General features: G+C 48.1%; 1 protein-coding gene across 2 annotated transcripts in view; it reads left to right on the forward strand.

Annotated features, from left to right (window-relative positions):
* The window catches only part of IHO1 (interactor of HORMAD1 1), an 83,949-nt gene that overhangs the window by 66,238 nt on the left and 6,773 nt on the right, over positions 1-10,938 (forward strand). Inside the window, exon 9 of one of the 2 annotated variants that reach the window (XR_013413915.1) lies at positions 10,028-10,181. The exons of the other annotated variant lie outside the window; for it this stretch is intronic. The gene's annotated coding sequence lies outside the window, so the exon portion shown is untranslated. The remainder of the gene's footprint in view (positions 1-10,027; positions 10,182-10,938) is intronic. 2 annotated transcript variants of the gene reach the window in all.

A 10,938-nucleotide genomic window follows, 5' to 3' on the forward strand; every position in this document is an offset into this window, starting at 1 on the left:
CGGTGAAACCCCGTGTCTACTAAAAATACAAAAAAATTAGCCGGGCATGGTGGCGGGTGCCTGTAGTCCCAGCTACTCAGGAGGCTGAGGCAGGAGAATGGCATGAACCCGGGAGGCGGAGCTTGCAGTGAGCCAAGATTGTGCCACTGCACTCCAGCCTGGGCGACAGAGTGAGACTCCGTCTCAAAAAACATAAATAAATAAATACAAAAATTAGCTGGGCATGGTGGCACGTACCTGTAGTCCCAGCTATTCTGGAGGCGGAGGCAGAAGAATCACTTGAACCCGGGAGTTAAATGTTGCAGTGAGCCGAGATCATGCCACTGCACTCAGGCCTGGGTGACAGAGTGAGACTCTGTCTCAAAAAAAAAAAAAACAAACAAAAAAAAACAAACATGAAAATCAGATACCATCTTTTTAGTTCCTAAGGCTCTCACAAGATGATTTTGAATAAATATAACCCATTCAAACTGGTTTTTCCCTTTCCTGTATTATATGAAGGGGAACATCCTCATGGGTTGGATAGTTTCCAGAATTTGCCCATTTCCAAGCCAGTACAGTAAATAACATTGGGGCCGCTGAGTGGACCACTGGTAGAAAGCAATGGTTCTTGTTTCTTATTTTTTACATTATTTTCAGGGATGTGTGTCCCATCAAAATCTCATTATGGAGGAGTTGAATTTTCCTGGAACACCTATGGCAGGGCTGCCAGACACCAGCCTAAACTGCTCTCACTCTCATTTCCAGACCAAGGGCCTCCTGTGGCCTGTAGGGAGCCACGGGCAATCACAGCAACCCTCTCTGAGGCCAAGGAAGTTAAGGTATGAGCTGTACCTGAGGCTGCCCTGGCCTCTCCTCTCCCTTCAGTCCTCACTGGGTGTCTTCTCACTCTGCCTTCTGCCAGCTCCACTGCTTTCCCTTCGGGGTTTCATTGCTTGTGCCAGGAAGATATGGAAGGAGCCCAGCCACACAAAGGGTTGGTTCTTTCTAACCCTTCCCAGACTGACTATAGGCCAGAGGGGTCTGTATCTAGACATCTTTTATTACTCTAAGTTGAACAGTTTAATGATTAGTCATTTTAATTTAGAGTTGAGACTCCATAAGTATTTGTGGCCTTTTTGAGAACTGTGTCCAACTTTGAAATGCGAAAGCAGGACCCTTTGTTCTTTGATCCTGCTACGAGTTAAGAAATTCTGTATTTCTTCAGAAGTATTTCATTTTGTGTAATGAAGTCAAGGGTCAGAGTGACTCAGTGTTCCATGAGTTAAGTGTCTTTGTAGAATGAAGAGTAAACTTATCTCCTAATAAGACTGGGTTAATTAAAATTACACTTCCTGTCTCTGGGGATCATCAGAAAAAGATACCGTTTCTTAATTTATTCCTAAGGTTTAAAAAAAAAAATTAGGCCGGGTGCAGTGACTCACGCCTGTAATCCCAGCACTTTGGGAGGCCGAGGTGGGCGGATCACGAGGTCAGGAGATCAAGACCATCCTGGCTAACACGGGGAAACCCCATCTGTACTAAAAATACAAAAAACTAGCCGGGCATGGTGGCGGGTGCCTGTAGTCCCAGCTACTCGGGAGGCTGGGGCGGGAGAATGGCATGAACCCAGGAGGGGGAGGTTGCAGTGAGCTGAGATCACACCACTGCACTCCCGCCTAGGCGACAGAGGGAGACTCCGTCTCAAAAAAAAAAAAAAAAAAAAAAAAATTAACTACTATGTTCCTGCCAGGTTTGGCAAGGGTGTCACGGCCCAAGCATCCAAGCATGTCCCTAGGAAATCAATATCTTTGGCTCTTTAGATGTTCCTGGAACTGTATGTGGCTACCCAGGGGCAGATGTGGTGGGAAGCCTATGGTCCTGGGGCCTAAAAAGCCACACAGGGCTGGGCGCGGTGCCTCATGCCTGTAATCTCAGCACTTTGGGAGGCTGAGGCAGGTGAATCACGAGGTCAAGAGTTCGAGACCAGCCTAGCCAACATGGTGAAACCCCATCTCTACTAAAAATACAAAAAATTAGCTGGGCATGGTGGCAGGTGGTGTAATCCCAGGTACTTGGAAGACTGGGACAGGAAAATCGCTTGAACCCGGGAGGCAGAAGTTGCAGTGAGCCGGGATCACACCACTGCATTACAGCCTAGGCGATAGTGCGAGACTGTCTCAAAAAAACAAAACAAACAAAAAGCCACCAGGGGCTTCTCCCTCTGATACAACTCCAGCTACAGCCCAAGGATGGAAATGAAGCTGATTGCAGTACCTAATTTTCTTGACATTCACAAGTTATCTATCTATCTATCTATCTATCTATCTATCTATCTATGTATTATTTGAGATGGTGTTTCGCTCTTGTGGCCCAGACTGGAGTGCAATGGTGCAACCTCAGCTCACTGCAATCTCCGCCTCCCGGGTTCAAGCGATTCTCCTGCCTCAGCCACCAGAGTAGCTGGGATTACAGCGCCCGCCACCACACCAGCTAATTTTTGTACTTTTAATAGAGATGGGGCTTCACTATGTTGGCCAGGCTGGTCTTGAACTCCTGACCTCAGGTGATCTGCTCACCTCGATTTCCAAAATGCTGGGATTATAGGCATGAGCCATCGTGCTCAGCCAATTTCTCCTTTTCTTTTTTTTTTTTTTTTTTTTTTGAGACAGAGTCTCGCTCTGTCGCCCAGGCTGGAGTGCAGTGGCCGGATCTCAGCTCACTGCAAGCTCCGCCTCCCGGGTTCACGCCATTCTCCTGCCTCAGCCTCCCGAGTAGCTGGGACTACAGGCGCTCGCCATCTCGCCCGGCTAGTTTTTTGTATTTTTTAGTAGAGACGGGGTTTCACCGTGTTAGCCAGGATGGTCTCGATCTCCTGACTTCGTGATCCGCCCGTCTCGGCCTCCCAAAGTGCTGGGATTACAGGCTTGAGCCACCGCGCCCGGCCAATTTCTCCTTTTCATGTTTTGCCTCAGAAGCTCCAAAGGGCTCCTGTCAAGGTGCTTTCTCTCCCAGATCAGTTCCCAGCAACTCCTCTCACCCAAAGTGCCCAGAAAACAGCCTGTCTGCTCTCAAAAAAGATAGTTGCAGCCTGGCACGATGGTTCATACCTGTAATCCTAGCATTTAGGAGGCAGAAGAGGGAGAATCTCTTTAGTCCAAGAGTTTGGGACCAGCCTCAGCAACACAGTGAGACTCTGCCTCTTTTTTCTTTTTTTTTTTTTTTTTGAGACAGAGTTTCACGCTTGTTGCCCAGGCTGGAGTGCGATGGTGCAATCTCGGCTCACTACAACCTCTGCCTCCCAGGTTCAAATGATTCTCTTGCCTCAGCCTCCTGAGTAGCTGGGATTACAGGCGCCTGTCACCACACCCAGCTAATTGTGGTATTTTTAGTAGAGATGGGGTTTCATCACGTTGGCCAGGCTGGTCTCGAACTCCTGATCTCATGATCTGCCCGCCTTGGCCTCCCAAAGTGCTGGGACTACAGGCGTGAGCCACCATGCCAGGCCTGACTCTGCCTCTATTTTAAAAAATGATAGTTGCTTCCTAGAAGTTAGTTTTGACTTTTTTTTTTTTTTTTTTTTTTGAGACAGAGTCTCACTTTGTCACCCAGGCTGGAGTGTAGTGGTGCGCTCTCAGCTCACTGCAGCCTCGACCTCCTGGACTCAAGCCATTTTCTTAGCCTCCAGAGTAGCTGGGATTATAGGCACCCATCACCACAACCCAGCTAACTTTTGCATTTTTAGTAAAGGCAGGGTTTTGCCCTATGGGCCACACTGGTCTCAAACTAAACTGACCTCCAGTGATCTGCTTGCCTCAGCCTTACAAAGTGCTGGGATTACAGGCGTGAGCCATTGGGCCTGGCCACACCCGGCTAATTTTTATATTTTTTGTAGGGATGGGGTTTCACCATGTTGCCCAGGCTGGTCTTGAACCCCTGGGTTCAAGTGATCGGTCCTACTCAGCCTCTCAAAGTGCTGGGATTACAGGCATGAGCCGAGTTTATGCCAGGCCTGACGCCAAAACTCTTTGTCAAATCAGGCATTTTCCAGACAGTCTAGAACACAGAGTCCTTCCCCACTACGGCTGGGATCCATTGTCAAATAGATTTCCTGAGTAAATCTTTGTTCCCTCTAGATATTTAGTTGGAACCTAAAATATTAATGTTCTCCCACACATTCCAAGAAGAATGCAAATAATATGAGCCTCAGATTGTTTCTGGATGACAGAGCCTTTTTCTTTTTCTTTTTTTTTTCTTTTTTTTTTCTGAGACAGAGCCTTGCTCGTCGCCCAGGCTGGAGTGCAATGGCGCAATCTCAGCTCACCGCAACCTCTGCCTCCTGGGTTCAAGAAATTTTCTGCCTCAGCCTCCCAAGTAGCTGGGATTATAGGTGCCTGCCACCATGCCCGGTTAATTTTGTTTTTAGTAGAGATGGAGTTTCACCTTCTTGGCCAGGCTGGTCTTGAACGCCTGACCTCACGATCCACCCGCCTCGGCCTCCCAAAGTGCTGGGATTACAGGTGTGAGCCACTGCACCCAGCCTTTAATTTTTTTTTTTTTTTTTTTTGAGATGGAGTCTCGCTCTGTCACCCAGGCTAGAGTGCAGTGGCCTGATCTTGGCTCACTGCAAGCTCCGCCTCCTGGGTTCACTTCATTCTCCTGCCTCAGCCTCCCGAGTAGCTGGGACTACAGGCGCCCACCATCTCGCCTGGCTAGTTTTTTTGTATTTTTTAGTAGAGACGGGGTTTCACCATGTTAGCCAGGATGGTCTCGATCTCCTGACCTCATGATCCACCCATCTCGGCCTCCCAAAGTGCTGGGATTGACGGCGCCGCTGGTGTAGTGGTATCATGCAAGATTCCCAAAGTGCTGGGATTACAGGCTTGAGCCACCACGCCTGGCCTAATTTTTTTTTATTAAAAACTTTTTAAAAAGGGCCGGGCGCGGTGGCTCATGCCTGTAATCCCAGCACTTTGGGAGGTTGAGGTGGGCAGATTGCCTGAGGTCAAGAGTTTGAGACCAGCCTGACCAACATGGAGAAACCCTATCTCTACTAAGAATACAAAAAATTAGCCAGGTGTGGTGGTAGCTGCCTGTAATCCCAGCTACTCGGGAGGCTGAGGCAGGAGAATCACTTGAATCTGGGAGGTGGAATTTGTAGTGAGCAGAGATCGCACTATTGCACTCTAGCCTGAGCAACAAGAGCAAAACTCCGTCTCAAAAAAAAAAAAAAAAAAAATTAAATATAGGCTGGGCATGGTTGCTCACACCTGTAATCCCAGTATTTTGGGAGGCCAAGGCAGGTGGATCGCTTGAGGTCAGGAGTTCCAGACCAGCCTGGCCAACATGGCAAAACTTCATCTCTACAAAAAATAAAAAATTAGCCGAGTGTGGTGGCAGGAGCCTGTAATCACAGCTACTTGGGAGGCTGAGGCAGGAAAATCCCTTCAACCTGGGAAGCGGAGGTTGCAGTGAGCCGACATCACACCACTGCACTTCAGCCTGGGTGAAAGAGTGAGACCCTGCCACACACACACACGCACACAAAATTTAAAAATAGAGATGGTGTCTCCCTGTTTCCCAGACTGATCTCAAACTGCTGGGCTCAAGTGATCCTCCCGCTTTGGGCTCCCAAAGTACTGGGATTATAGGCTTGAGCCACTGCACCTGGCCCAGAGCCTGTTCAATAATCATCTATAATCAGGTGTATTGGCTTCCCAAGGCCTCCCACAATTTGCATGACTCATTGGTCTTTGCTACCACATTAAAACATCTTGTGGCTCAATCAGAAGTACCACTCTGAAGCTGGGCACAGTGGCCCATGCCTATAGTACTAGCACTTTGGGACGCCGAGTGAGACTCCATCTCAAAAAAAAAAAAAAAAAGTACCATTCTGGGCTGGGCACAGTGGCTCACGCCTGTAATCCCAGCACTTTGGGAAGCCAAGGAGGGCAGATCACTTGATATCAGGAGTTCAAAACCAGCCTGGCCAACATGGTGAAACCCCATCTCTACTAAAAATACAAAAATTAGCCGGGCGTAGTAACGGGCGCCTGTAATCCCAGCTACTCGGGAGGCTCAGGCAGGAGAACTGGTTGAACCCAGGAGACAGAGGTTGCAGTGAGCCAAGATCTTGCCACTGCACTCTAGCCTGGGCGCGACAAAGTCTCTTTTTTTTTTTTGAGACGGAATCTTGCTCTGTTGCCCAGGCTGGAGTGCAGTGGCGTGATCTCCGCCTCCTGGGTTCACGCCATTCTCCTGCGGTGAGCCCCTGGTCTAGCCATTTCAGGGGGGAGATTGGCCTGAGCTAGGCCCCTTTTACAAATCTCCATTGACCTTTGAACATTGACAACTCACAGTTTCACCAGTTGGCAGAATGGTGTTACTCTATCACTGCATTCCTGAGTGAAAAGGTGAGGGATATAGGCCCCCAGGTTGTCTGTCTCCTTCCTTCTGGTCTCCGGATGCTGTTGGAATCATCTATGGGATTGAAAGAGATGGTGGTGGGGTGGGCCCAGGAGAATGCTAAGGAGTCAGGGCAGGTGTGCCAGGAGTTAGATCCCCTATCCTAAGAGTGAGGGGCACAGCAGGCAGATGGGTAAGGGGAACCCTGAGTCCTAGAGATGAGAAGGTACATCCCAGTGCCAATTGTGGTGGCCTGAGCCTCACAGAGGCAGAGGTGTGCTAATGTAAGTGCTCCCAGAGCTCAACTGGCAGGAGTTCACAATCTAGAACCCAATCCATGTGACTACACAGGCAGTGATGCCTGTGAGTGTGGGGAACACAGGAATCGGAATGAACTGAGGGCCGGGTCATCATTTCCAGTCTGCAGCCAGCCCTTTTTAATGTCCTCTTTGAAAGAACTGCTGGCCGGACGCGGTGGCTCACGCCTGTAATCCCAGCACTTTGGAAGGCTGAGGCAGGCGGATCACAAGGTCAGGAGTTCAAGACCAGCCTGACCAACATGGTGAAACCCCATCTCTACTAAAAACACAGAAATTAGCCAAGAGTGGTGGCGCACACCTGTAATCCCAGCTACTCAGGAGGCTGAGGCAGAAGAATCCCTTGAACCTGGGAGGCGGAGGTTGCATTGATCCAAGATAACGCCACTGCACTCCAGCCTGGGCGACAGACCAAGACTCTGTCTCAGAAAAAAAAAAAAGAATTGCTGCTTTTCTCCCAGGCCTCGGCTGTGACTCTGTGCTCCCTGCTGGAACTTCACTCTGCCATTCACTTATCTCTCTCCTTATTCCTGCCCTTTCTTCTCAGCCTTCCCCTCCAGCTCTTAAATCTCTCCTTCTAGAAGCTTCTAAAGACCAGCTCCTCCCTTAAGTATTGTTACGAAGTTTATCATCAGTTGGCTTACAACCCTGGTTTCTAGTGGCTTTGGCATTAACACTGGTGGGATGCAGCCATAGATCCTGGAAACCCTTTTGTCATAGGGTTGGATGGGTCCAGCTTCTCATATGCCTTGTGCTATGGCTTGAATTTGCAGTTTGCAACTAGCAAGTTCCAAAGCTATTTATTTTTGAAGCTGTCTTGTTTCTATTTTGATTCTGGTAATCCAAATTGCAGTTTGGTGTTTCCATGGAAACAATTCAGTGATTGTTTGGCTTGCCAAGATGAACTGTGGGGGAGAGAACTGAATGATGTAAAACATTTAAAGTTTCTCAGTCACGAACAAGGTCAACTATCAAGTCTGCCTGAGAAAGATTTGGTCCTAGCTCCTTACAAACCTGAGGAAGTTTTATTAAAATTCTGGGCACCTGTTCTCCCTCCAACTAAATCCCTGGAGAACAGCTCCCCAAACCCTGTTCTGAGCAAATAAGCATATATCTGCCCACTGTATAGATTCAGATGACGAAGGCGGGAAGTTCTTCTTGGGCACTTCAGGGTGCCAGAGATGCAGAGACAGATCGTGTCACCAGGGAAATGAGGAGGCCTATGTGCCCACTCACTGCTAATCTGGGACTGCCATGGAGAGGCTCAGGGCTCACCTGCTTGACTGTACAGCTGCATTTCTACAGTGAGGAAAAGTTCCACATTCAAGGATTCCAGGACGAATTGCCTGTTTGGCAAATCTGAATTTTTACATAAAGGCTTTGCTTAAGCAAAGACATACCTGTCTCTCTGGCCAGGGAGAGTCTGTATTCTCCCTCATTCCCCATCCTCACCCTGTGCTGGGCCCTCATTCCCATCTCTACTCCAGGTAGGTAAAAATAAATAAACTTCAAAGTCTTCTAGAGTTAGGGATAGATAGATCCCCATTTAAAAAATTTTTTTTGAGACAAGAGTCTCACTGTGTCACCCAGGCTGGAGTGCAGTGGCACGATCTCAGCTCATTGCAATGTCTGCCTCCTGGGTTCAAGCGATTCTCCTGCCTCAGCCTCCCAAGTAGCTGGGACTACAGGCATGTGCCACAAGGCCGGCTAATTTTTGTATTTTTAGTAGAGACAGGGTTTCACCATGTTGGCCAGGCTGGTCTCAAACTCCTGACCTAAAGTGATCCACCCACCTCAGCCTCCCAAAGTGCTGGGATTACAGGCGTGAACCACCCTGCCCGGCTAGATCCCCATTTAATGCAGCCACGCCTGCAAAGCCCCACCTGAGAGGGGCCAGGCCCTGACCAGTAGTAAACCAGTGAACTAACTAAGCTCCTGAGACCTAGAGAATCCAGCTCCTGAGGATCTAGCTCCCCCAGAAAAGGACTGCCCTTGTGTCAGGGTCCTGCCAAGCCCTCCTGTTGTGGCCCCTAGACTCCACTTCAGAAACTGAAAGTTGGGTCTGGACAGGTACTTTGTGAAGGATGTCCATGGCTAGTTGACTAGAGATGAGGATTTTAAAACTGCTTTTGTCTTTAAAGAAGTGATTGATACATATCCACTGCAGATAAATTAGAAAATACAGATGACAAAAAAAGACTATACCCTCACTCCCAAAAGTTTTTTTTGCACATGAGCTCATACACATTTTCACAAACTTGAGATCAACTGCACTTGATCCAAAGTGCAATTACATGCATTTTAAGTTTGGGGATAACTTTAGATTTACAGAAAAGATACTTCATATATATCCTTCACTCAGCCTCTCTAATGTTAACATGTTACATAACTCTGATACATTTGTCAAAACTGAGAAACTGACATCAATACATTAAACACTAGTTTTTATTCAAGTTTTATCAGTTTTTCCAATAATGTTCTCTTTCTGTTCCAGGATGCACTCCAGGATTCCATGTTGCATTTAGCCATTCTGTCTTCTTGGTCTTTAGTAGTCTGTTGATAGTTTTTGAGTCTTTCTTTATTTTTCATGACCTCAACAGTTTTTTTTTTTTTTTTTTTTTTTTTTTTTTAGGTGGAGTCTCACTTGTTGCCCAGGCTGGAGTGCAGTGATGCGATCTTGGCTCACTGCAACCTCCACCTCCTGGGTTCAAGCAATTCTCCTGCCTCAGCCTCCTGTGTAGCTATGACTAAAGGCACATGCCATGACGCCTGGCTAATTTTTGTACTTTTAGCAGAGATGGGGTTTCGCCATGTTGGCCAGGCCGATCTCGAACTCGTGACCTCAAGTGATCTGCCCACCTCAACCTCCCAAAGTGTTGGGGATTATAGGCATGAGCCACTGCACCCGGCCATCTCGACAGTCTTGAGTTCTGGCCAGGTATCCTGTAGAATGTCCCCCACATCTGGATTTGTCTAATATTTGTCTCATGATCATATACTGGGAATTTTGGTTTTTGGTAGGAATACCAGGGAAGTGATGTACCCCTCTCATGACATATATATGACATCACTTGGTTAGGTGTCTGCCAGGCTTTCCCCCTATAAATTTGTGACTTTTCCCTTTTCCCACTTTAATCGTGGGAAGAATCATTAAGTCTAGTTCACCTTCAAAGGGTGGTAATGAGGTGGGAATATGGGGGTAAGGACAGGAATTAAGCTCCACCTCATCTATAGAAGAGTGTCCACAACCACATGTATTATTTGGAAGGCACTGTTTTGAGACCTGTTTTTCTGAGTATCAAGTAACCTGACATCTCTCCATCCAGACAGGCTATTCTTCACCTGAGCAGGGGCAGTCGAGCATGCTGTGAGCACTTCTCATTTGCTTCCATTCTTCTTGCTCAGGGATAAGAAATTGGCCTCTGACTCCACAGGCTGTGAATGCTTATCGAGTGTGTTACCTCCTGCAAGGACTGAGTGGTAGGCGGCCTGGAAGGAGCCTCTAGTTAGTCTTAACCTCTACTCCTGCCCCAGGCAGGGCAGTGACAGTGACCACAACTGGTTGGGAACCAGGGCACGCCCACTGGGGAGGCACATGCAATCAAGTGGCCAGGGTCTAACCATACTATAGTTCTTGGGGCGCCAGCAGGTGCCAGGCCAACCTCTGCTTATGAGTGGGTGTGTAGCCTCCACCTTCGAGCCCAGAGGAATCACTAGACCTGTGGTAAGGGATGTTGCTGGCTATGCAGCCGGCCCTATGCCAGAGTCACTGGCCTGAAGGACAGTCTGTTCAGCAATCACTCAGCTATTAGGCCTTTCTCCCCAACTCTTTGGTTTGTTCAGGCTTTAGCACTTATAAACAGCCCTGGCTGGTCCAAAGGTAGTGAGTTATCTCAATTGACTACTGACAGTTATGGATCTAACTCCTTGTTCCACTCTTTCCCCCCTTCTTATACTATACTTCACTTGGTCTTTAAAAACAATCAAAGCAAAAAACAGCCTTTCGTCAGCTCTGCCTCACCCCATATTCCTTCCTTCTTATTAGCTCAGGAGGTGGGCACTTCCCTGAGATTCAGTTTCCTTTCTTCCCCGTTTTTTTCTTTTGAGAGAGGGTCTCACTCTGTCACCTATGCTGGAGTGCAGTGGCGTGATCTCAGCTCACTGCAACCTCCGCCTCTTGGCCTCAAGTGATCCTTTCGCCTCAGCCCCCACCCAAGTAGATGGAAATACAGGCATG

The sequence above is a fragment of the Macaca mulatta genome, chromosome 2, assembly GCF_049350105.2.
Source record: "Macaca mulatta isolate MMU2019108-1 chromosome 2, T2T-MMU8v2.0, whole genome shotgun sequence".
Lineage (NCBI taxonomy): Eukaryota > Metazoa > Chordata > Mammalia > Primates > Cercopithecidae > Macaca > Macaca mulatta.